The 27,341-nt window shown below is 46.2% G+C and overlaps 1 long non-coding RNA gene across 1 annotated transcript in view; it reads right to left on the bottom strand.

Annotated features, from left to right (window-relative positions):
* LOC144753851 (uncharacterized) overlaps nt 1–27,341 on the bottom strand; it is a 146,056-nt gene that overhangs the window by 98,784 nt on the left and 19,931 nt on the right. The window contains exons 2-3 of the long non-coding RNA XR_013594565.1: nt 19,485–19,581; nt 17,286–17,371 (exon numbers count right to left, since the gene is read on the bottom strand). This is a non-coding gene — a long non-coding RNA (uncharacterized LOC144753851). The remainder of the gene's footprint in view (nt 1–17,285; nt 17,372–19,484; nt 19,582–27,341) is intronic.

Raw genomic sequence — 27,341 nt, 5'->3', positions numbered from 1 at the left:
CATTCGTTCAGCAGTGTGGGATGAAGTCTTGTCTAAAATCCCTTTGGGAATTAACATAGGAAACACACTCCACCCCCCCCACCCCCCTGGTTTTCTCATCCCCCACTTGACGGATCACCCCAAACCTGTCCATGCACAACTAGACCAAAGTGGCACCGATAGGTATAGGTAAGTCAAAAAACACATTTGCTACAAAGAGGAGTTCCTCCCTATAACTACCAATTGAGTGTATTGGGTGGCAAGGGTATTTTTAGGGTTTAGGGTAGGTAAGGAAAATTGGGTGACAAGGGTATTGTTAGGGTTTCGGGTGGGTGAGGGTATATTGTGTGGCAAGGGTATTTTAGGGTTTAGGGTGGGTAATGGTATTTTGGTGACAGGGCTGTTTTTTAAGGGTCTAGGGTGGGAGAGGATATTTGGACAGTAAGGGTATTTTTAGGGTGGGTAAGGGTTTTTGAATGGCAAGGGTGTTTTGGGGGTTTCTGGTGGAAAAATTTATTTGGTTTGCAAGGGTGTTTTTAGGGTATAGGGTGGGTGAGGGTATTTGGGCAGTAAGGGTATTTTTAGGGTGGGTTAGGGTTTTTGGATGGAAAAGGTGTTTTGGGGGCTCTAGTGGAAAAGGGTATTTGGGTAGCAAGGGTGTTTTTAGAGTTTAGGGTGGGTGAGAGTATTTTCGGTAGCAAGGGTATTTTTAGGGTTTAGGGCGGGTAAGGGAATTTGGGAGGTAAGAGTGTTTCTAGGGTTTAGGGTGGATAGGGGTATTGGATGGTAATGGTATAAATAGGGTTTAGGGGTGGTTGAGTTTAGGGTGGATAGATAGATAGGTATGTATATATATATATATACATATATATATGCATAAAGGCAGTAAAGGCATATGTGTGGTAATGACGCGTGGTAAAGGCATTTGCGTGGTAATGGACGTGTTGTAAAGACATGCGCACATACAGCAGTGTGGCTAGGGATCCTGCCACTGTTCCTGGATGCCAAAAGAAATTGGCAAAAAAAATGATCGGAGTCAGAAATCATTCTGGGCAGTTTCTCTGCATATATGAATGATCGAACAGCACAGTAGTTAACATGGGACTTGTCCCTTTTGGTCCATCCGTGTTACTGTGCTTAGCTATGGCATGGACTCCCTCATCCCGGGATTAGGCGCTCATGATGTCTGCAAGATGAAGCCCAATTTTCCTGAAATAATAACAGCAAGGAAAATCTGGCAAAATTTTTTGAGACAATGAGTGCACACTACAAGTTAGTGAACCTCAGAAAGGGGAAAAACATGAACAATTAGAGTGTATTCCCCCCGTTTCGAAGTTGCTGAAATAGGACTGGTGCAGTAATTGTGCATCCCGCAGACATTGCAAATTATTGATGTGCAATTGCCACCTTTTTGCGCTACCCTACGGAATGAGGCCCTCAAGTATTTTTTTGTAGACTAGAATATAACGTGTTCTGGGATCAAACTGTGATTTAAGCATTTTAAGCTATAGAAAGATTATATATTTAACTTACTGACGTAATAAAAGCCGGATGCTGGAAGGTGTCGAAATAAACTTGACATCTCTTATTAGAACTTATTTGTTTTCAGTGCGCAGATGACGCACAGCAACATATACACGAGTCAATAAGACACTGTGTGAAACTGCCAGGCGGAAAACAAGCAACTGTTTTTTGATCATACCAGATAAGGACAAAGCCACCGAGTCAATAAATAAAACTTATTTCCAGATTGTGGTGTACAGCTCCCTTCATTAATCTCGAGTTTCCATCACAAAATGCACCGTTCTGTTTTGACTTTCGTATTTTTTATGTTGCTTTCTACGCACAAGTGAGGTCATTGTACTATTTTATCTGATAACAAGATCGGAACACTGTTTTTCTCATGCGGCCTGTCAGATTTCCAAAAGTTTGAGAAAAGTTATCGTTTTAATAGGAAGCCCTAGTCGAGCAGTACTTAGGTCAAGAGTCGTGCTGTGGTGCTCTGTGTTGGTTCTAGACAGAGGTAGGTGTACAGAGGTGTAACGCAGAATCCTGAAGCCCCTGCGGAGCGAGGGAGGACACCTTTCAGGGACCCCCCCATTCAAACCCAAGACCTTTGGATACCTGTGACAAATGCAAGTCTGACGGACCCCTCACCACATTCTGCAGAGAGGCCTCCTCACTTTCCATTACCCCACTGGAGGGCTGGCCAGGGTTAGTAACCACTATGCTTGGCTTGCTTTTTGCTATCCAATCCTTACAACAGAGCTGTTTACTTTCTAAAGTCACCCTTTCTTCGAAACCCCCAGACACAAATATGAGGCAGTTGAGGCAATATGGGTGGCAAAGCCTGTAATCATGTGATGTACTGGTGGTAAAAGGATGTGTGATGTCACGTCCACCACCCAAGACATTTTGTCAAATCAGCATCATTGGGTCTAGCCAGCATGAAGAAGGGGGTGGTAACTTGGGCAGGTACTTAGAGGTCAAGAGAAGGATTTGGGGGGAATATAGAAGCACGTAGCACATTTTCAGGCACCTTAAGCCAGTAATTTTGGACAACTCACAGGATTCATAGGCTGCTTGACAGAAGGCATTGGGAGACCCTCTGTAATATTGATCAATGCTGTGTAGGAGTGAAAGAGTACTTTAAAAATACACAATAGCCTGTTGCTGCTGCAGTTTGGAAAATGTTACTCCTTCCGAGAGTCTATGGCCTTTTGGCCAAACTGCATCAGCAACAATTTGTAGATTTACTAAAGGCAGTCTGGGTGCAGCTGAAGCATTGCAAATTCATCCTGAAAAGGCAGTCCTGACACTGTCCTGGACCTTTGCCCTAGATAAGCAGGCGGTATGTTGCTGCCTTCTAGTTATGGCTAGAATTAGTTGTGCTGCAACTGTTTCACGTTACAATTTAATAAGAGTTTTTATTCCAGTAATCAGATTCAAGCAGCCGTTATTGGTATTGTCAGGCTCGTTGTTGTATCTAAGGGCATTTGACCTGTACTGAGTCCTGAAGCCAATACTTCCTGCACGCGTGTAAGAAAGAGGCTTCATACCGTGATCTACACGTATGTGTCTATCTCCGCTTATGGTCGGTGTCCATGTTGGTAGGCCTTCCCTAGTGCAGTCTGTTGCGTGACTTCAGAGACGTATTTAGAAGACTAAATTAGCAGGAAGTCGAACCCTCATCCACTAATTATTAGCAAGCTTAATTATATGGTCAGCTTCTTGGTGGCAAACCACAACATCTCTATGTTAGGATATATTTGTAGGGTGGTGTTGGTAGTGTGGAGTCAGTCAGGAGTAGTTCCTAATATTCTCGTCAGTGTTTCCTACTGCTCCTGCCTATCCCAAAGTAATAAAGTGTTTGTGAACTACACCCTACTGTGAGATCCTACGAAAATTACAGATCTGCAATGGCATGATAGTGGGTAAATTAATTATTAGAGAAAGCTAAACCACAAGATATGAGGTACAGGCCCCAAATGTCTGTCCATGTCTGAATGTTTCTGCATTCCACTTTGCACTAACCGGTCCCAAGCGTTCCCGGCATTATTTGAGAGGGTATGAATATTAATGTTGTCTTCTACATGGCAAATCTTGCAACTTAGTAGAAAAAACGTGTATCATCCAATTCCATTCCCTCGTGTTGTGAACTGAAAGCTTTTCTCTTGGTGCCTCAATTCAAGCAGTTATGTGCTGCTGTTGCTGCTGTGAACAGAGTTGGGCATCATAGCATGAGCCTACCCTGAAGAGGAGGTACTGATATCTTTCTCCCATTTTTGTCCAATAATTATAATAATAAGAGAGATTTATAGAGCGCCTGGTTACACCCACTGGTGTGTCCTCCAATACGCCTCTAAAACTATGCAAATACTACAATAGAGGATGAATGCCTATATAGATCTCTACCATAAGTGGCGATAGCGGGATCAGTCCTTTTTGTAAGTTCACTAGAATTAACAGGGAGGGTATGCTAGTTACCTCCCTGTTCCCCAGTAAGTTTCAAATTGCAGGTGTGGCTATTACTGCTGTGTGGGACATGGCTATGTTGAAATGCAGATCAAACAATTGAAGACAATGTGTTCAATAAAGTTACACTTCAGGCACTTCTGGCAGTGAGTGCATCCCAGGAGTGATGAAACAGTACCAACATCTCCTAATAAATTGGCAGTAGAGATCCGTTACCTTTGTTTTGTGTGGAGGTAGGTCCTAATATGAGAGATATGCTTCCAACTTTCTGCGGGTGGGGAGGATATAGATTCTCAATCAGAAGTTATTCATTTTTTATCCAGGAAACTGGGACAATGATTAATTACAGAGGACCTTGAAAAAAAACCTACTTTAAATTTGAACTCATTTTACTCAAATTCATCCATACTATTACCAAAATCAACTATGTGAATTTTCTTGTAGACCTTGGTAGCCCACACTGTAAAATGTGTACATTTTATTAAGCCTGGTTCGAGAAGGTTTTCTAGTAGCTCATATGAAGTTAACAAAAAGGTCATTCTTTCGTTGGTAGCATGAAGTAGAGATTGGAGGACCAGTGCACGAAGGTGAAAGAAGTATCAGCATATAGAAGGATGCACAGAATTTGTAATTGGATGAAAAGTAAGTAAGCTAAATGTGAAATATTACATCGTTTTGAGAAGAAAGTTTTAGTGTCCTTAGTCTGACTGTGCCATCTGAGTGCTCCAGAGGAAGCTTTCCGTTATGCAGTCTTGGAACCCCAATAAGATTTAATCTAAGAGAAGGAGTAAGAGAAAGAAACTCCACCGTGAATAGATTGGGGATAGTTATAGACATTTAGTTGCAGACCTGTGTAACAAGATCGGAAGCTTAAGGATGAATTATGAGAGATACATCAGTCCATTGCTAGCTTGGTAATTTCATCTATGCTTGTTAAGTTTTTTGTTGTTGAGTTGAAATCCAGATGAATTACCAGAAAGAATGACTTCCCTACTTTTAAAGATTGTTTTGTACAACTGGAAATACAATCCCAATGTAAATGATGAAAACACAGGTTATTTTCAGGTAAAGATGCTCAAAGCATCCTCCGATCAGTATAGTATACCACCTCGGGGAGCTCCATTGGCTTACCATCCAGAAGAGATGCTGATCCACACCTGAAAGGTCCTTCACAATCAAAGACCAGCCTACATCAACCACCACCTGAACTTCCACCAACCCAGACATCTGTTCTCTGTGTCTCTTCCTCGCACGCCCCCCGCATCCATCAAAGCAACAGTGTCGGACACTCCTTCTACCTCGTCGCTAAATCCTGGAATGAGCTTCCCTACCACTGCCATACCACCCCCTCATTGCAGGAAGGGACTCAATACCTGGATGTGCAAGAGATCACTCCCGAATTAGCATAGTTCTCAGTGCCTGGAAAACCTCTTGGGTGGTTAGTCGTGCTTTTGAAATGCAGTGGCTAGAGTGTGAGCTGTTAGGCTGGATGGCCACTTAATTCCTGGTCCAAAGAATGGCTTAGAAAATTGTGCAATCCAGCATCTGTGATGTGGCCTGGATAGCAAGGACTTGCTTTATGCCAGATTGGCCAAAGCTCAAGAAACTGATTTCTGATTGGGCCAAAAACCCACAAACTCATTGTTTATTGGCCATTGCGGTTCAGCACATTAAACATAGGATCATCATTGCAATTTCAAAGAAACAAAAAAGTATTTAATTGCTAAGGATAGATATCAGTTAATCAAAAGGATTGTAAAGAGGATATGCTCCTGGGGGAGAGAAACACAAGAAGAGGAAGGAAAACCATCAAATAAGACCTCTGACCCTGCTCGCAGGCAGGTCGCTCCCCACGCTGCTGCACGGCTCTGCCTGCATTGTTTTTGCCTAATCTTGTATTTTTCCCCTGTGCCTAACTTGCTTTCTTGCCCAGACTTGTTTTTATTAATCTGTGCCTGTACTTGCTTTCTTGCCCAGACTTGTTTTTATTCCTCTGTGCCTGTACTTGCTTTCTTGCCCAGACTTGTTTTTAGGTCTCGCGACCTATCGATGCGCGCATGCGCATCGAGCGGAGCGAGAATTCAAGCGCCGAAAACATCATGAAACCACCAGCTTTTTGCTGGCGTTTTCATGAAGTTCATGTGAACCACGTGTTCAAACATGAACGCGCATCAGCCTCCCTCCATTTGCATCACAGCACATCAAAGGGCTTCGCCCAGCGTGCGCTCTGCGGCTTCTCGGCTTCTCCTCCCCTAATTACGCCGCACACAGCCTTCCTATCATTTCTCCTCCCCCTCCCCAGCCAGCTTCCCCCAGGCCGTGTTCCCTCAGATATGCTATTGCATATCGTTTGCTACCTCTTGTATTTTGTTGCTCTTGATACTTGCACAACTGTCACTATTGCCTCATGTAACGTAACGTTTGCTTTTGTAACATGCTCACTTGTAATTTTTGCTTCATGTATCACTACTGTTGTCCGCATGTCCTCCCTCGCTCTTCTGCTGCCGCCATTGCCTTGGGCTCTCGCGCTCCTTTCTCCCTCTCTCCCGCTGCCTAGTCCTCCCACCCCCTCCCTCTCCAGTGCGCGCTCCACTCGCATCTGCCTGCTGCTCCGACCCAGCAATGCCGAGAAGCTTGTTTCCTCTAGTAACATATCGTTTGCTACCTCTTGTATTTTGTTTGCTCTTGATACTTGCACAATTGTCACTATTGCCTCATGTAACGTAACGTTTGCTTTTGTAACATGCTCACTTGTAATTTTTGCTTCATGTATCACTACTGTTGTCCTCGCTTTATAAAAACTGCTCCCTCGCTCTTCTGCCGCCGCCATCGCCTTGGGCTCTCGCGCTCCTTTCTCCCTCTCTCCCGCTGCCTAGTCCTCCCACCCCCTCCCTCTCCAGCGCGCGCTCCACTCGCATCTGCCTGCTGCTCCCCCGCCCACCCCCCCACTCCCCCCACTCCCCCACCCAGCAATGCAGAGAAGCTTGTTTCCTCTAAGAACATATCGTTTGCTACCTCTTGTATTTTGTTTGCTCTTGATACTTGCACAACTGTCACTATTGTCTCATGTAACGTAACGTTTGCTTTTGTAACATGCTCACTTGTAATTTTTGCTTCATGTATCACTACTGTTGTCCGCACTATATAACAAGCATTGGCATAGCCAATAGGTCTCGCTTGTGGGACCTTAGAAGTATTTAGTTTTGCAGCACAATATCCTTGTTGCATAATCGGATATTGTGCTGCAAAACTAAATCCTTATAAGGTCCCACAAGCGAGACCTATTGGCAATGCCAATGCTTGTTATTCTTCTGTGCCTGTACTTGCTTTCTTGCCCAGACTTGTTTTTATTCCTCTGTGCCTGTACCTGTTTTCTTGCCTAAACTTGCTTTTCCTTCCTGTGCCCAGTTCTCCTGCGGCCCCGCCTATTTTTCCTGCCGCTGCGTCACTGCGGCCCCCTATGCAATCCAATTTACCGCCCCGCTCCCGCCTCCCAGCTGCTCCTCCCTCCCATATCCCCGCATATGGAGGCTGGGCAGTGGCTGCGCGCAGCGGGCTCGCCGCTGGCGCGCCTAAGGCAAGCCCGTCTGCTCTCGTCCGCGCCTGGACCGCGCCCAGCGCCAGGACCCCTACACCCTGTGAACACCACGACACCCGACACCGCTACGATGCCAGAACCCTCCACGCACTCAACACCGGACGATCACACACCTGCTTCCTGGCCACCCTGAAGCGCACCCACGGAGCTTTCACCTGCCGGAACTGCAGCTTCACAATCATCCGCACCACCATGCTGTCGACCAGGAAAGTACCCAACCACCTCAGATGCATCCTTCTCAACTCACGTTCCGCCCGCAAACAGACCATTAAACTCTGGGACCTACTCAACTCAACCTCCCCAGACTTCGCCTTCCTGACGGAGACCTGGCTGAACCCTGCCTCGGCACCCGACATAGCCATAGCCGTCCCGGAAGGCTACAAGATCACCCACAGGGACTGTACCAACGGAGCAGGAGGAGGAATCACCATCGTCCACAGGAACACTCTCAGAGACTCGACCAACACCGACGAAGCCCTCAGCACCGCCGAACACCTGCACTTTCAGAGCCACACCGACCCCAACACCCCCCTCAGAGGAACCCTCATCTACAGACCCCCTGACCCTGACCAGAGTTCAGCGACTCCATCGCCGACTTCGTCAGCACACACACCCTCGCCTCCATGGACTACATCCTCCTCGTGGACCTGAACTTCCACCTCGAGAACAACAACGACATCAACTCCACCACCCTGATCGACAACCTAGCCAACCTCGGACTCAGACAACTCGTCACAACACCCACTCACTCCGCCGGTCACATGCTTGACACCATCTTCTCTGCAAGCCCCCATGTCTCCTTCAACCACACCTCCAAACTCCACTGAACCGATCATCGGTGCATCCACTTCACCTTCAAGAAATCCACCACGCACCACCGCACCCAACAGATGCAACGCCGCTGCTGGAGCAAAGTCACCGAAGATCAGCTAACCACCACCCTCGCCCAGAGTGCACCTGCCCACCCCACCAACCTCAACACCACCGCCCGCAACCTCAGACAGTGGATCAACGACTGCGCCAACACCCTCGCCCCGATCAAGAAACCCTCCAACAGTCACACCAGCAAGAAAGTCAGCTGGTTCACTGAAGACCTCCGGGCCTCGAAGCAAACCTGCCGAAAGCTGGAAAAGATCTGGGTCCGTGAACGAACACCGGACAGCCACGGAGCCCACAAGAACGCCACCGGCAGACACCATCACCTCATCAGATCCGCCAAAAGGGCCTCCTTCAAAGACCACCTAGACAGCAAAATGCACAACAGCAAAGAGCTCTTCAACATCGTGAAAGAACTCTCCAACCCCAGCTCCAACACCAACGACGTCCCACTCTAGCAAGACCTGTGCGACTCGCTGGCCACCTTCTTCCACTGCAAGATCGCAGACATCCACGACAGCTTCAACGCCACAACCACCCCGACAACCACTGAGACCTCCGCCCCCATGACCACCATCCGCACCAACCACCTGCTCTCCTGGACAGACATCAACGACGACGACACCATCAAGATCATGAACACCATCCACTCCGGATCTCCGTCAATCCCATGCCCACACCACATCTTCAACAAAGCCAGCCATCGCACCCCATCTCTGGAAAGTCATCAACACCTCCTTCGAGACAGCAAACTTCCCAGAGAGCTGGAAGCACGCCGAGATCAACGACTTACTTAAGAAACACAAGGTGGACACCAAGGACCTCAAGAACTTCCGGCCCATCTCCCTGCTCTTGTTCCCGGCAAAGATTATCGAGAAGACCGTCAATGAACAACTGAACCGCTACCTCAAGGAGAGCAACATCCTGGACCCTTCCCAGTCTGGGTTCCGCAGCAACCACAGCACCGAGACTGCCCTCATCGCGGCCACCGATGACATCAAGTCCCTGCTGGACAACGGAGAAATGGCAGCCCTCATCCTCCTGGACCTGTCAACCGCCTTCGACACAGTCTACCACCACGCACTACGAACACACCACCACAATGCCGGGATCCTAGAGAAGGCCCTGGACTGGACCACCTCCTTCCTCTCCGGCAGAACACAGAGCGTCCGCCTTACCCCCTTCCGCTCCGAAGCCACAGAGATCATCTGCGGCGTACCCCAGGGCTCATCCCTCAGCCCAGCTCTGTTTAACATCTACATTACACCTCTCGCCCACGTTGCCCGTCGGCACAACCTCAACATCATCTCCTAAGCCGATGACACCCAGCTGATCCTCTCCCTAACCAAGGACCCCGACACCACTAAAACCAACCTTCACGAAGGAATGAAGGCCGTCGCTGAATGGATGAAGAACAGCCGACTGAAGCTGAACTCGGACAAGATGGAGGGCCTCATCCTCGGATCCACCCCTTCGGCCTGGGACGACTCCTGGTGGCCGACCACACTGGGAACCACCCCAACACCCACTGACCACGCACGCAACCTAGGGGTCATCCTCGACTCCACCCTCTCCATGACTAAACAGGTTAACGCTGTCTCCTCCTCCTGTTTCAACACCCACTGCATGCTCCACAGGATCTACAAGTGGATCCCCACTGAAACGAGAAGAACGGTCACCTAGGCCCTCATCAGCAGCAGGTTGGACTACGGAAATGCCCTCTACGCAGGAGCCTCGGTCAAACTCCTGAGACTGCTCCAACGCATCCAGAACGCCTCTGAACGCCTGATCCTCGACATCTCTCGCAGCAGCCACATCACACCCCACCTGAGAGACTGCACGGGCTCCCGGTCAGCAAGATGATAACCTTCAAGCTCCTCACCTATGTACACAAGGCACTCCACAACACCGGACCAACATACCTCAAGAGGCGACTCAGCTTCTACACCCCCACCTGCCAGCTCCGCCGACCTTGCCCTGGCCACAGTCCCCCGCTTCCAAAGAGCGACCTCCGGCGGCAGATCGTTCTCCCTCCTCGCCGCCAAGACCTGGAACACCCTCCCCTCCACCTACGGCAGACCCAAGACCTGCTGACCTTCAGAAAACTCCTCAAGACCTGGCTATTCGAGCAGTAGCGGCATTCCCCACCCCAGCGCCTTGAGACCCTCACGGTTGAGTAGTGCGCTTTACAAATGATATGATTGATTGATTGATAAGAAGCAAGCAAATGAAAGAGATAATAAAGCCAACCAATGGTAAACCATGGGTAGCCACTCACTGCCCCTGGGACAGGCTGCGGGAGAGGTCTGATGCGGCGCTGAGTTCAAGAACAGCCTACCTGTGGGTCACTGCGCTGTGGATCGCTCAGTGTCAGGACTCCCTGACAAGATGGCAGCTTGCATGGCAGGCCACATCAATCTATAAATGCCTAGTCAAGGATTGCCCTGAAGGAAACTAGAGCACAGCCTGGGGTGATGTTGAAGTCGACTTTCTCTTCTGCATATCTGCCCCAAGGTTGGGTAATTGTGTGTTATTGTCCATAGTTTTGGGCTACTTCCTCAGTAGAACCGTTCAGCTAACACATCAGCATGATCCTGTTTGGGCTTCTTCCTCAGCAGGAAGTGGGTTTGGGCTACCACCTCAATAATAATTTGCTAGGGCATTTCAACAAGACCTCTACCAACCATGTCATATGGACCCTTCAAGTGCCTCTGTAGCAAAACTGTACCTATCCTGTTTGAGACCCTTAAATATGATGATAGGATTTGGAATGATCAACATAATAAATTGCTCCTGCTTGGGCTACTTCCCAGTAGGATCCTACTCCGTCACCTCCATTACCCACAAAGCCCACTTGAACTTCTTTCCCCATTTGCTATCTCCATGTATGTGACCTACTGTGGTAACAAAGACACGTTTTTCCTTCAGAAAACTTGATAGATGATCACATATGTTAATAGTTGAACACGGCTTAGCTTACATCCTTAGTAGAAACCCCCTCTACTGGCCTTCTCCAGAAATACATTCTGAGTATCTTACCAAGTTCAAGATCCTACTGCTAGGTCAATATCTTTCCCCCCTACGTCTTCATGGAAAGATACGGCGCTAACTCATACTGCATTAAATTTCCGCAGAGCTTCTCCAAACATGTCGATAAAAAGCTCAAACACAAAATCCAAAAAGAACATTCAGAAGCACTAATAATGGACATTGTCTACAGTCCAACACACGGAGGCCCTAAAACAGTCTTCATCTTCTACACTAAGAAACCCACTAAATGGAGAGAGAACTTCCGTCAGCACTTCCACATGACCAATACTATCAACCCCCTTACGCATCTAAGCTCAGTATATCCCCATCCAAGAACTTTAGCGGAGAACTGTTGTTGGGACGGGAAGTCTCCTGCATGTCTCTGGAGAGAGTGCTTCCCCTGCCTTATGCTAATCTCCAGGCAAGTCGCTCCAAAGCTACTGTATAGTTCTAGATCCCTACCTCAGTGAGCATGACAATCATACATGTCCACTGAGGGTCTCCCTGTTTACATGGATTGAGACCCTAGAGCTTGGCTCTGAGGTCGAGGGGGCATGCCTAGTGCACCCCTATTTTTCAGAGAGTGGCTACTGCCCTCTCTATTATGGCTGTGGTAGACTGACAGTGGTGGCAGCAATAAATCTATAGTCAGGAGGGGTGAGTCCCTAGGCACCCTCCTGACCAAGTCTGTGCAGTTTGCCATGCCTGTGGGCCTGTTGCCTTTGTCTGGCTGATGTGTGTTTGAGAGCCCGTGGGTGTACAGGGGAAGAATGGTGATTTGAGCCAGTGTGAGGAGTGCGATCTGATCTGCTGGACATCCCAGCTCCCCCCGTGCCCCTCCCTATTTCCTTAGAAAGGCCTGGTGGGCTGGGGTAGACACTCTGCTCTTATCTGGGTTTAGCTGCACTAACTTTGTGGAGAGAATCCTCCCCCACTGGTCAGGGCCTCCTGGGCTGGAGTTAATTAAAATTCCTCTCTAGAGGGTTGCACAGCCTGATACCAGAACAGGACCTGCTACATGCTTTACCCATGCATTGAACACGCGGTGAATGGTCTGTGATTGGAGGTGTAGTCAGAATGCAAAGAGTAGCAGACCCTCTGATTGGATGAGCCTATCAATCAGAGGTGATAAAAGTCTGGCCTGAGTGGTCAGCTGTTGTTCAAAGACTGGTCTATGACAGAGAAGATAGCCAGGCACGGACCCCGCGGTGTGAAGGCAGAAGATAAGACTCTGTTCACTGCGGTCTTCAAGGACCAGCTGTTTTTTGTCAGGCTTGGAGGAGCGTTCGCTTTGGACCAAGGAAATTACAGACAGCTGCCCAGTGTGGGAAGGAAGCTTGCGGCACATCACCAAAGGTGTGGGAAGGAAGCTTACAGCACATCACAGAGGCTGGTGGAAAGAAGCTTGCAGCACATGACGAGAGCCAGAGAGAGGAGGATGCTTGATTCTAGTCTTTGAAGGTGAGATCAAATCCCCTCTAGGCTCCTCCCTTGCGCTATGGGAGCCTGTACAAGCAGTAACTGGGAAGAGAGGCCAGTGAAGCAGACCCCACCTTTCTTTTTGTGATCTCTGAGGGTATCAGGGTGAACTGGCACTCTGCCCAGCCACTACTCTCCAACAGCTAGCCAGTGGCTACTGGACTAGTGGGACTCCAGTAAACTGTGCCAAGACATCCGGCACCTCTGATCACATCCCTGACACCACTAGAGCGGTGTCCTCACTCACAATGGGAGGGCACTTCTGCTGCTTTGGGTGGGGGGTTATGGGGCTGATCACGAACATTTGACTTCACATCATATGCTGAAACTATATCCTTTCAATACAAAGTTTGGTATCAAGGCTCTAGTGAATGAGAACAGCCCTGTGTAACATGATCTGTAATATGCAATGCTTACTGTGTGTTTTCATGTTAACTGTGTTTTTATAGTGCTTGGCGTCTAGGCGCTATAGTACTGTTTGGGGTCAGAACTCTGCCCCAGAGGGTTGTAGAGACTTCTGGTTTTCACTGTTTATCCTAGTTTTATGTGTAGAATAATTATCTTATGTGTATTAAACTACTTTTCTTTTATAAAAAGTAAAGCACTGACTGGACATTGAGTTTATCATCTGGTGGTACGGTTTACACTGTATTCTGAATGTCTAACCCCACCTCACCTCCTTGAGTAAGCCTTGGACTGCTCTGTCTCGCTACCCATGGAGAGTCAAGTGCTGGAGAGGAGTACTTGGTTATCCAGTTTTGGGTCCCTTAGTACTGAGGCCCCAGGACACCAGTGAGGGAACACTCCAGTTGATGCGATTGGAGCGCAGTAACCCCTGAGTGCCCTGGTGCCCAGGAAGCCGGGTCTAACAACTGTCTATGATGATTTACAGAAATAGGACCATCCTAATCCAAGCCTCTGAACAAAGCCTAAACATTTTAGATTGCTACTTCCCTCCTCTATTCCGTTCGTTCCCATCTCCACCCATCCACCCTTTCCTAGAGAACTCACCCAGGCTCCCTCTACTCTACCAGCTAATCCTCCCACTCACCACTTCCCTGCTTTCTATGCCTCAATACCATCTGCCCCCATCTCCACCCCTGCATCCTATACCAAAGAACGCTCCCAGGCACCCTCTCCTCTACTAGCTGAACCTCTCACCTCCAATCCCCCTCGCACTATCACCACCTCCAACCCCATCCCAGCTTCTTCCATTCACAGACATCACTTGTGGTGCCCCCACGACTCATGACTGCCTCCTCAGGTTCTCTCACTACCACCGGGCAAAAGTGCCCCTCCTCTCTCCAGTCATAAGATATTGCTAAACACAGCACCCCCCTGAGGTCTGCGCCCCTTCCACAGGTCAGCACCCAGTGCGGTCGCACCGATCGCACAGCCCTAAAGCCGGCCCTGGTAACAACAACCTTGTTCTTAAATAACAAAGGAATACAGACAGAGAGGAATTTAGAAAAAAAGGTGGACCCCCAAGTGAAAAGACAAACCAAAACCGAAATCAAAGAAGAGAAGTGAATTAAAATGTGAACATAAGTGGTGCATTAGTTGTTTTATATCAAAGGACAGCACTTTAAATTCAATACAATTCAAGACACAGGGAATTAATCATTGTATGACAGAAATGAAAAACAGTCTGCTTTTGTATATGTGTCGACGGCGTTTTAACCCTTGAGGGATAAGATGGTCCCATCATGACTGAAATTGCCTGGGGTTGGCTGCAATTTTGCATCACTTTGTAGAGCAGATTATGGTTTTTAATGCAACCGCAGTATGGTAATGGCCGGGGCTTCTCTCTTAGCAAGTCTTGGCTAAAGACTTGCAATTCAATCTACCTCATTAATATGCATAAGGTAGGTTTCAAATTACGACTCAGTCCGATTGGAGGCCATCACAGGAGTGGTGGCCTGCTATGCTCAGCAGACCATTACGTCTCTGATTGCCCTTCAATAAAATATACTTGTTTTTTTTTTAAATGCAGCCCTTTTCCTAGAAGGAAACTGGACTGAATTTAAAAAACTTTTACTTTGAAAAAAAGAATTTTGAATTGGCAGTGGTGTTTTTGGACCACTGCCTACTCCCAAACAAACTTTAACCAAATCTGCAACATTCACAAAAGGAAAGGGTTCCATGATGACTCCTTCCCCCTTTGCCATGGGTGCCACCTCCTTTGGGGAGCCTGTAACGATTCAACTGGAATTGTGGTTGCAAACTGTTGATACATTGCATAACGAATAGCAATTTAGAAGGCACACTCTAAGCACACTTTAAACCTTTACTGAATAATGGGTTTGATACATACCAGCAGGGCCGGACTGGGATAGCAATCCGGCCCTGGCAATTAAGTAAGATTGGCCCTGGGATGGCGGGGGCGCAGGGGGCACCTGGTGGAAACACTGCTGCTGCTTTTGGTACAGAGGGCTGATATGCAGCAAAACCAGCCCCCTGTATCAAAAACTGCCCCCATTGGTCCAAAACTGCCCTGACCCTTCTGACCCACCGGGAAAACACCCGGTGTCCGCTACACTCAGTCGGGCCATGTATACCAGAAAGCCGTTTTGCAGTCACAATCCTTGTGCTTCTGCAAATCGCATGGTTTGCAGCCACAAAATGTCTTTATCCAAAGTTCTTTTGAGAAAAGGGACCCAGTTTAGAGTTGAATGGTAACTGAAAATCTTTAGAAGTTTGGAGGAAGTGTGCATAATTCAGAGGTGAAATTTTCTCCACTGTAATATCTGTTTTTTTTGGAGGAAAAGTCCACAGCGGTTTCTCTTTCACATTTAGCACTTCCCCCAGAAACTGTAAGAAGAACATCCATCACTAATTCAGGTCAAAAATCTTTTTTGGGACAATTATTCAGTGTATCAGTGTTAAATTTGGACGTGCTCCTGGCCCTTTGGGGCAAAAGAATGCAAACCCCTAATTAAACTGAATGTAAGGCATCAATCTGACCAACCCCACATCTAAAAGAAGACATTTTAGCTGTAAATAGACTGTACCTTCCCAAACAGCAGTCTGTGGTGTGTCATTGTCGCAGCAGTAAAATGCATATCTGTAAGAACATGGTGGGCAGACATGTTCACTTGTGCGGCAGACCGCTGGACGTGGCCTTAAATGAACACAGAAGCTACCCGGTAAACACAGTTCAAATCCAGTCAAAAGGCATAATCATGGATTCTCTGAAGAATGGATGTTTTCCGCACGGAAAGCTGGACTTAATTGATAGTTGTGCTTGCTGTATAGAAAACATGACTGATAAAATTAGAGTGCTGCTCTGTGTACTTACACTTCCAATAATAGCTGGAACATTGCCTCCCAGGCAGACTCCAGGCTGCCTGGTGAGAGCTTCAAAGCAACGCTGGAATGGAATCAGGAACAGCCCAGATGCTGAGGCGGCCTTTACTTTTTGACCCTTTGTTGAGTAGTACAGAACACATCTGCATTAGAGCCCTGGTCAAGGCCTGACAGTTATCAGCTTACAATTGCAGACTAATTCTGCAAAATTAGCATCTGTAACACCAGACAGGATTTCAAGCTGAAAAAGCAAACCACAGGTGTACCCAATATGGGAACAACTAGCGAGCTCAAAAGTATTCACAATCTTTGAAGGACTCGTATCTTATACAGCATTCAATACAACAATGTGAAAACACAAGAGAATAATAGATTGGGCTTTTGTTTCTTCTTTAATGTCACATGGTCTTCCACTTCCTTAAGCCAATGCGCTTCGTCTTTATAGGGTATGACCCTACGACTTCCTCAGGGCTGGAAGTGATACAACTATCAAGGTTTTAGTGTATAATACATAAACAATAGAGTTTTTTCGTGATGCAAGCCCAAAACAACCAAAAACCCAGTGCAAAGGGGCTAGTCAAAGCAAAATTAATGATCAAACATGAGTGGAAATGCTTAAAACTGACTCAGCATATTCATACTTCACTTATTATTTCCTCTGTTTCAGGAAACACATTATAAACTTTTCAAAAGACATCCATAATAAAATAAGCATTTTAGCTGCTACACTCATAATGTGGTACAAAATATAATAAAATAACATCCAGTTCCCCGTGTTGCCGTGTTATTTGAGTATTTCAATACCACTGAACAGACCATGGTGCTTTCTAAAAGGTACTGAACACAAGTGAAATGCAAACTGCCCCGAAATGATTTATTCAGGAAGCGTATAAATACCTTATGGTTTCTTCCAAATTATATCAATAGGAATTGAAAATATCCATCAAAATGTAGGTTTTATAATTCAAAACAATGAGGCTTAGGCATTTCAGTACATCTGTTATGATCCAAAATTGCAATACTCAAGCTCCATATCTCTTACCTTAGTATAAGGTAATCTTCCAAAATGTATCAATCCAAAGTGTGATGTGCTTCTCAATATCCAAGGATCAATTGTTAATGCCAACCCTACAATAGATCATGAGGCAATATAGTCATGCCAAAAGCTATCAAACTCATAAGATTAAACAAATGAGAGCAAATACTGGCTAATTCTTACTGCAAAGTATTATATCGTAGTACTTCTCTGAATACGCAAATCTAACTCTGACATGGAAGAGTTCTTCCAAATAATCAATTAGGTCCCTGAAGTACAGGGCACCTAAAACACAAGATTTGGCAACATTGGTGTGAATACTATATAAGCGCCTGTATACCTTTCACACCTAGCAAGCTCAAAAGCTCAGTAGGCAAAGGTGGAATTAAAGCTACGCATATTCCTACAGCGGATTATGCAATTATTTAGCTGGGATGAGTAGAGTGGGGTAATTGAAGGTCTGGAGGAAGAGAGGGATCTTGGAGAAATTGAAGAATACAGCTGAAACTGTTTTGTGGTATGGATAAGATGGAGACAGCAGTATGTGATACGGTTTAGGCTAGAGAGCTACTGGTAATAGCAGAAACTTGGAGAAGTTGACCAAGAACATCAGAGGTTTCTGAGCTCTTTGCCCGCTGTACTCCAGTGGTGCATCGTACATACTAACCACAAATGTAAAATGCCAGCCGGCACAGTGAAAACTACAAACATTGATAAAATGCACCACCATGCAGGATGGTTCACATTTCTATCATCCAAAAACACAAAAGAACTGAAAATGCAATCACTTAAATAAGGCTCAATAAACAGATAGACAAACTGCTATATCTGAACATTATTAAAACGTCTATTACCACAAACAACGTTTTGCATGTAAAGACCTCCCAAGTAACATCCACCACCCCTCCATCCAGCAATTTGAACCTCATGTTTTGTGAAGAATCAGTGCCTTGAACAATCGGGCATTCCATCGCGCATATTACTGTCCCTCACGTATCCAGCAGCTAGAGCCAACTCCTCCGAACGTATTCTCAAACCCATCCCTCCTCTGTCCACCAAGGTGCACAGGAAAATGCTTGCTCCACCAACATCTATCAGCCATCCTAACTGTCTTATGTCTCTATGAACGGGAGACTCTCCTACATTTTCATTGTGCTCAGGAGAAATCAGGCAGCTGTCCAAGAATGAACTGTGAGGAACCTTAACAAAACCAGGACCCGTAACAGAAAGGTGCCAGTCACTATGGCAACCTGGAAGCGGAATCACCATCTCGGCAGAAGAATAAGGATCATATCATCTAAAAGGCCCACAGCCATGGAGCACAAGGAAGACGCCACCCAAGGCCAGGACCAGGAGACATCGAGGCACTGATGAGGAAGATGACACCATGGAAATTGAAGAGGATGCTGAAGAAGATGCCTAAATCCATGAGGCATGCTGTCCAGCCACAGACGAGGTCTTCCTGCACTAGCCCAGCATAGATTGAGACATTGACAAGGTAGAGAGCTAGGAAGGAGACAGAAAGAGCGAACGCTGGTGGCGTCCATCAGCCCTGCCACCTGCAGCGAGGCAGCCCAGCGGAGACTGTGGTCGACGACAGGTCGCAGAGCAGGAAAGTACTGGAGAAGAGAGCTGTGGCCCAGCAGGGGGTGGGAGAGAGAACTGCCAAGATACATTTTCCTTTAAAGAGAGAAATACAGAGCTATGAATGGAATCTGGGGGAGACATTGAGGACGTTTTATGGACTTGATATGGGATTAAAGGAAGGAGGGAAAAATCGGATATAGGATTAAAGTCAGGAGGAAAAAATGCTGACACTCAGAATAAGGATTAACCAAGATAAAAGGGAGATGCCTCCCAATGACCAGAGCTATAAAAGAGGTTGCATATTTTGTTTCAGATCAGAGGAAATTCCGAAATTTTCAAGCAATTTAAAGACTAGGCAAAAGTTGCAATTAAGCACTAAATTATTCAGAAATATAAAGGAATAACCATGGAGAGAGGAATTAATCTGAATTACCTAAGTAAGCAGAAGAAATAAAGGTCCTGATTTATACTTGGGTGGATGGAATACACCGTCACCAATGTGATGGATAGCCCGTCTGCTGTATTACAATTACATTATATCCTATGGCACTTGAAATATGGTGGTCAGGATATCCGTCACGCTTGGAATGGAGTAGTAGTTTTAATAACCTCGCTTACCTCTTCATTTCGTCAAAATATGCTGGGAATACACTTGGTTATCTCAGTGTAGGGTGGGCAGGAAAGGGTCTCAAATCTAGCTTGAAATCAAGAAAACCTAAAAAAGAGAAAGAAGAACTTGGTGTGATGGGAATATTGGTGATATTCTTGGTACAACATGTTCTGTGAATAGCTGCTCAGTAAAGCCAATAGCAGACAACCCTTTAAAAAAGTCTCGGTCGTCCCTGCAGTCTGCGCACAATGTCACTCAAACAACTTTATTATGTGAAAATTTAGCAAAACACTTTGTAAAGAACTCTGGTCTGTCAACCACGAGTGGATCGTTTGCAATCAGCAGCCTTTCCTTCTTTGCATTTCTCACATAAGAAACAACTTTGCTTCTCATTTGGTGCTCTTGACTCTTCTTCTCACTGTTACCACTTTAGAATGTATAACGTTATGATTGCAAATGTGCTTATTTGATACCACTTCCCAAACCAACACACTAAAAAGTTGAAACAGCCCCCGTGCTACGAGAATGACTAGATGTATACTCTGAAACACCTCTTCTTCAATAAAACATTTGGCCCTTTCACTGGTCAATTAGCCTGTGGGTTATTTTAAGCCTTTGGCTTATGGAAAGCTGCACAATCCTGTAAACTGTGTTCACCAGAGATGGCACCACGGTCCTGTAAAATGTGTTCACAAGAGAAGACGCATCATCAATAATATCTGAAACAAATAACAACAGCAAATCTTTACCCTCTAAAACAGCTTGTAAAAACGCAATGACCGTGATAGATAAAAGCATGTCAGCCCATTTGGAAGAGTACTTATCTACTCTTGTGTACAAGAGGTATCTAAAAGCAGCTTCCTGCATCCCCATACAATTAAAATAAGTCCTTGGTTTGAACTAGCAACATTATTACATAATTACATTGGTGTTTTTTCCATAATTCACAAGAGAATCTATGGTGTTGATGCCTTGGTTACTTGAACACAGTTGGATGATAATTAGCTTTTGAAATTATTATGTGCTGGCAATTTGTTTCACGTGTGACCATACACAGAGTGGCAGGTGCCAATGGTATGTGCTGATTTCTATTTACCATTCCTATGCATAGAACCACACATGATGATGTAATGTATGATTGCAGCCTTGAAAAAGTCTGTTATTATCTGGATGAAACATGTTTTGGCAAATCAGAAGGAATAGATTACAGTAAATCACATCTTTACTGGAGGATTACAACGGAGTATTTTCAATATGTTACATGACTCATGTCCAGTTCTTTTAAGAACTTGTTTAATATGTATGGAACGTGCAACGGTTATTTGTTGTGATCTTACAAGGACTATGTAGAAACTTCACAGAACACAAAAGAGCATTGTTGGTTACTGTGTATAAACTGTATTTAATGATGTAATTTGTGGTTATACCCTTAAAAAAGTATGTTATTATCTGGACAAAACATATGGTGAGATAACTAGAAAGAACAGTCTACAATTAAGCACATCTTCTGTGGAAGAAGATGAAAGCTGAATATTTTCAGCACTATATATGATCCATATTTTATTCTTTTATGAACTTGTTTAATTGGTATGGGATGTGAAATGAATACTTGTTTCGGGTTTCTAAGGAGTGCTTGGATACACAAAGGACACAAAGCACTATTCTGTAATATTATGTATTTGGACAACTATCTGGTTTCTTTAGAGCAAAACAGAAGGGTAGGAGAGTTACCCTACCATCAACCAATCAATCAAGTGTCTTGTAGAGTGTGACTACTCACCCGTAAGGGTCTCAAGGCACTGAAGGGAGTGAGAGGGACTGCTGATCTGTCGAAGGCACTGTGGTTTAGTCAAAGAGCCAGGTCTTGAGGTCCTTCCTGAATCGAGGCAGTGATGGGGATTGCCTGAGGTGGAGAGGCAGGTGGAGAGGCAGGGTGTTCCAGGTCTTTGCAGGTGAGGTTGGAGATGGCTCTTCCTCTAACCATGGTCTTGAGGATCCATGGAACGGTGGCCTGGGACAGCTGGGCGAAGCTGGTGGGTGTGTGGAATGTGAGGCGATGGTTGAGGTACCATAGACAGATAATGCATTTAGGATGACTTATAGATGTTGGCTGGAGCAAACCTTTTCCTGTGGTCTTTTGTAGATAGTAAAACCATCGCTAATGCTTTTTTAATCCAATTGATAAACTCTGCATAATTGCCATCAATAGTAGAGGTGAATGAGGGAGTTCCCAGCTCAGTTAAGGTTTTTGATAGCACCTCTAATGAATGTTTAGGCAATGGCCATTTAAATGATTTGTGATGTCTAGACCAGAAACATTTGTAATAATTTTAGGAAGTATAATAGTAAACAGAATCAGAAAATAATCTGAACATGTGAAAGTCAATGATGTGCCATAGATCACAGCACCTTGGGAATCAAAATGTCCAGCCTGGTGCCTAGAACCAGTGACCTGTTGATCTAAATTAAGGGCAGAGTTTGTTAAAGAGGGTCCAACGGAATTGTCAGGTTGCTCAGCCAACACATTAAAGTCATCCAGAACTATCATAGAGGAGTGATTTAAAATAAGGGGAACAACTAAATCAGATAACAGGTCTCCAAAGATGGAGCAAGAATTAGGAAGGATATGATACAGAATTCTACATAATTTAGTAACTGGAGAGAATGAGATAAAAGAAACAGCATGAGCAAAGTGGCAGAGATCCAATAAAGATGGTTTAATATCATCACTAAAAATGATTGCTAGATCACAAGCTAGCCTTTTTGAATGCTCTATGTCGAAGACGCAGTTCCCTCCCACCCTCCTGTTGTCAGTGTTATTCCCTAGCCCCGCCATAAGTTCCTGGGAGAAGAAAGCGGAGTGGGGGAAATCTGTATCTGATAATTGTCTATCACACTACACCTAGGGTATGTTAACCCAGGCCCACTGAACAAAGGAGGAAGCCTTGATATTTGGAGGCCCCACTGGAGGGGTTGCTTGTGAAGTTTTGGGGGGAAGGGATCTGGCAGTGTTGTCAGCTAGGGGTGGAGCTGAGGCCCTCTAGGAGCTGTTCACAGAGAAAACTTGACAGCGCCATACTGGATTTCCCAGAATGCGCAGCTGGGTTGGAGAAAAGCCACAGGCTCTCTGAGCCTGAGCGAGCACCAGACCAGCCCGCTCAGGCCAACCGAGGTGCTTTTCTCATGGTAGGTAAAGAATGAGATCAGCATCTGGATTGGGTGGGGAGCCTGTGCTGTGGCCCATGGGCTGCCAGGAGGAAAGCTGGAGGGGAGCACTGAGGCGGGCAGCAGTGTCAGCAGCAGGTAAGTCTTTTTTTTAAATGGTTTTATTATTCTTCTCCTAAACCCGCCCGATACTTTGGAATGGCGGCGGCCACCACTGCTTGTGCTCCTGACCAATGAGGACAGTGCAGGTGGGTGCAGCACACTACAGATGTTGGCTCCTGTTGAATGATGGCAGCTGACAGAGTCACAGGGCCCTTGTGGTACCCTCCTGTGAACCTTCAATGACCCCAGCAAGTGTAGGTGTCCAGGGTGGAATGAGGCACCCCTATAAAACAGAAAACAAACTCAGTGCAAAGCCAAGAAGTATATAGAAAAGAGCGGACTGACCTGCGCATAAGGCCTGCTCGGGATTGTTTGCATAAGTTGCTCTGCTTGTGGTAGTCAGAGGGTGGCAGGGGCACAATCAACAAGCTATTTAATTACAATGGGGGGGATACATGGAATGTGGTGGACCCCAGGCATCCGCGGTCCGTTCAGGTAACAGCGGTGGGGCCGGGTAAGGGGGGTTTTCGATAGACGATGCTGAGGGAAAATTAATTATGTATTGTTCCCTCTGCGTCGTCCCTCGAAATCCCCCCTTACCCGGCCCCACCGCAGTTACCTGCACAGACCACGGTTCCCCCCAGAAATCATTTAATAAACTTGCCCTATGTTTTGGTGGGCCTAAAAAGTATGACCACCTTGACAATTTTTCAAATTGTTTCAAAGCACTCTGACCTGGAGCTTCTGCTCTTCAGCTTGGGAGTGGTAGGTTATGTGACTACATTATGTCGACAGAATGTGCAAAAGAAAGACATTGACCCAGGTGATTTCAAATTGGAAATGTTTTATTGACAATGTTTATATTGGTAATGCATGCATTTTTAATATGCTTCTGCTTATGTATCCCATTGTGCTCTGTGGTGAATCTTAATGTGATTACTGTTCTATTGATCTAGTGACACCTGACAAAGTCAATAGGCTTGCCATATTCATCTTAATGTGGTGCCATATGGTCTGCCTTATTCTAAATGACCCCCCTTATCTTGTGATGTTGCATCTTGTATAGTTGGGGGAAGTAGGAGGTATTGTGATTATAAGGGCGAAGACACTCAAGGGGTGATATAAGGGTGTCATCAAAGGTATTCCACATACCTGATGTATATATTTGTAATTTAATACATAGTATTTAATAGTATGCTTATAAGAAATGTACTTTTCCTTTTTGAAAGAAAAAGCAGCGACAGGACAATAGTGTATTAAGTGTTGTTGTTAGGTGCCACTGAATAGAGATTACTAGCCCACACTACCTGCCCTGAGTGGGCCTGGACCCTCTGCTTTGTTTCCCTGTGAGAGTCAAGAGTTACGTAGGGGAATTAATTCCCAGTAAAAAGACAATTGTGGAACTATTACTTGCACAGGACTCACATCCTTTGGCAATTTCCTATAGCAATGCTTGCCCTTTGCCCTGCTGCAATCCCCCAAATAGGGTATGAGACCAATTGTGTTGGGTAATTAAAAAACCCAGTCGCAGTTGCTACCGCCCACCTGGAGTTTAAGAGACGGGCGGGGGTGGGGGGTGTTTACCTCCCAGCTGGCTGGCTGGCTGGCTGACCGCCGCCGCCTCTCATGCGTCCTCTTCCTCCTTTGGGGAACATGGAAGCAGGCAGTGCCAGGGCTCCCACGCTCCCTGCAGCCAGTCACAACACAGCAATGCAGCATTGTGATTTGTCTGAGTGCTCAGCCAGGGTGCTTAGCCAGGGGCTGGAGGGGTCGGCATGTTCTCCACGCAGGCTGTAATACAGTGTGCATGGAGAACAGGAGAAGTGCGCATGATTGGTTTGGGCGGCCTGAGCGGGCCAACCAAACAGTTATTGCGCACATAGAAGTGTTGTGCCCTCCTCCCCTGCACTTCAGCCCCGCAGGCCCCCTCAAGCCAGCTGCCGCAGCAGAAGGACAAAATAAAATGATAATACCATCACGTTATTTTCATTTTATTTTTTCCTTTCTTTTGCTGCAGAAAGGCTGTGGGGCGACGCTCCTCCACCTTAGCAGAGGGGCCGCCACTGTAAAATAAAAACCTTGGGGCATATTACCAACCAATAGAGATAATTTTTGTCTCTAACTTGTTTAGAGACAAAAATTATCGCCGCACATCGGCGATTTTTATCGCAGATAAACCTTGCTATTAGCAAGGTTTATCGCAAATGCGATAAAAAACGGCCGCAATGCATGAATATCGCTGAAAAGTCAGCGATATTCATGCATTATCGAGCAAATGCTCTTAGCCATGTTATCCACCTCCCATTGGTTAACAGGGCTAAGAACTGCTCAGGGCAGGTGTTAGCTTTTGGAGATATTCGCGCTTAGCGCGAATATCTCCAAAAGTTGGTAATAGGAGATAGCGATGTTAGCGACTGTTTCCAGCCGCTAACATCTTGGCACGCCCACTTTGCATGTCATTAGTGATAAATATCACTGACATGCAAAGCGGGGCCCAAGATGGTCGCTATCTCCTATTAGCTGTCGCTAACTGGTGTTAGCGACAGCTTGGTAATAGGGAGATAATTTTATCTCCGCTTTCTTGGCTTTTAAAGCCAAAAAAGCGGAGATAAACCCCCTTGATAATATGCCCCCTTATTTTTAGCCCGCCAATACAATTCATTTTTTGTGCCCTGCAACACATGAATGAGCAATATTATCATTCTAGACTCCTCTCATGTTCATTTCACACTCAAGTTATCCGGGCCACAAACATGATTAATGAAGACACAAGTGTTATTTACAAAAAATTAAAAGCCTTCTCATAATCAACAACTCCAGCCCGCCTGGGATTAGTCAGCAAAAGAATGTGGAGCACATAGTCATGTCTCATTTTTCAAGAGAGCTGATTATAGCATCGCCAAGATGCTTCGTGACAGACTGATGCTTTCGTCTTCGAGGCAGAGTGGAAAGGAAAGCAGGCAATAACGCAAGTATCAGTTTTCTTGAGTCCCTGAGGTACAGCTGACAGCCGGGCTCAGCGGTGTGTACATTGCTGGCATTGCAATGAGATGCATACTGCTTCTACAATCGTGGTGCTGTGTTGGAACGTATCTGAAGGAACAATCGTAACTTTTTGGCGTTAGTGAGGTGTGCATTTAGACAAGCTGTGTTCACTAATCATCATGTGGATAAATATTAAAATTTAGTTGTTTCCAACAATGATCAAAATGGATATTCAACCAAAAATGTTGTGCACATTCAGAAATGTGTTTTGAGTAAAAGTGAAATCGTAGTTAAATACCTGAGTTAAACAATTGTACTTTTTTATGAGTTTACTAGCAGCCCGTCCCGACGTTGTCTGGGTATGAAGAGTTGAGTGGGTGACAGCTCGCGCTAGAGACGCTGCGCATGTGGGAAAGCGCAGTCAGTTTCAAGGTTAGTGTGCCAGCAGGGCCGTTTAGTCGCGTCAGCCGCCGCTTGAGGCCGGCTCCAGCCCTGGTTGATGTTGTGCACCGTGTGTAAATTCGTTTATGCAGAGAGTTGAGTGACAGCGCACAGGAGACACTGCACTTATTGTCCCCGCAGGCACGCTAGGTGGCGTGCGCCCCCGCTTGAGGCCCGGCTCCAGCAGCAACCGTATTACAATGCGAATTAGGTGAACCTTGAAAGTTATTTCCCGGTATTATTATTTTTTTAGGACCCACATGGCGTGAAGGCAGGAAAGTAACAGCAATTTAGTAAAGCACCGATGGCATTCGCCCCCAGTGTGTTTGACACGCACCCAGCACAAGGCACACACTGCATTCGGCCCCAGTATGTGTGACACGCCCCCAGCACAACGTGCAGGCCCACAAGTGAGTAGAGCGAACGGTAACTTACCAGGCCTCCAGCCTACCGCAGACGCCCATTGAACGCACACGCCCAGGTGCGCGATTGGCATTATAATTTAGGAATGTGGCGCGATTGGTGTCGGCCGATTGCCGCACCCATTGGCCACGGCCCTTGCTCCCGTGCAATTCCGCAATTGCCACGGCCATTGTCGTTTGTCTTGCCCCTTGCTCCCGCGCAATTGCGCAATTGCGCAATTGCTGCAGCCTTTGTCGTTTGTCACGCCCCCAGCACACACCCCCAGCCTTTGTCACGCCCCCAGCACAACGCACACGTTTAAGGAACGCTTTTTTTTTGTCGTCGTGCCGCGCCCCTCCCATGTACACACCCACAAGGGACTACTTTGCTGGCAAGGTTCTTTTGCCTTTCAAATGTATATGGTGGCCATCTGCATGGCCTATGTCCTTCTGCTGCAACTGCCCTTTTCAATGCTGTATTGGGTTATGTCATTGGTGCTGAGATTACCCGCTTCTGTGTCTACTGGACAGGTATGCAGTCTAATGAATGGGGTGTCTACAACAGTCAGTGCCTATTTTGAGCAGGTGGTTTCGGGTGCTGGGCACCAGTACTTAATTGTCAGCAGCTGCGCTTTTGACATCTTGCCACAAGGTGGCGCTGTCTAGCTAATTTACAGATGACACAACAAAAATTAATTATTAATGCTATCTTCATAAAAAGATTACTATTACCTGCCGCCCAAGTCATTCTTACTGATTAGGGGCCTGAAA

The sequence above is a fragment of the Lissotriton helveticus genome, chromosome 5_1 (genome assembly GCF_964261635.1).
Source record: "Lissotriton helveticus chromosome 5_1, aLisHel1.1, whole genome shotgun sequence".
NCBI lineage: Eukaryota > Metazoa > Chordata > Amphibia > Caudata > Salamandridae > Lissotriton > Lissotriton helveticus.
The sequence above is the reverse complement of the archived record's forward strand: the minus strand, read 5'-3'. Positions and strand labels throughout refer to the sequence as shown.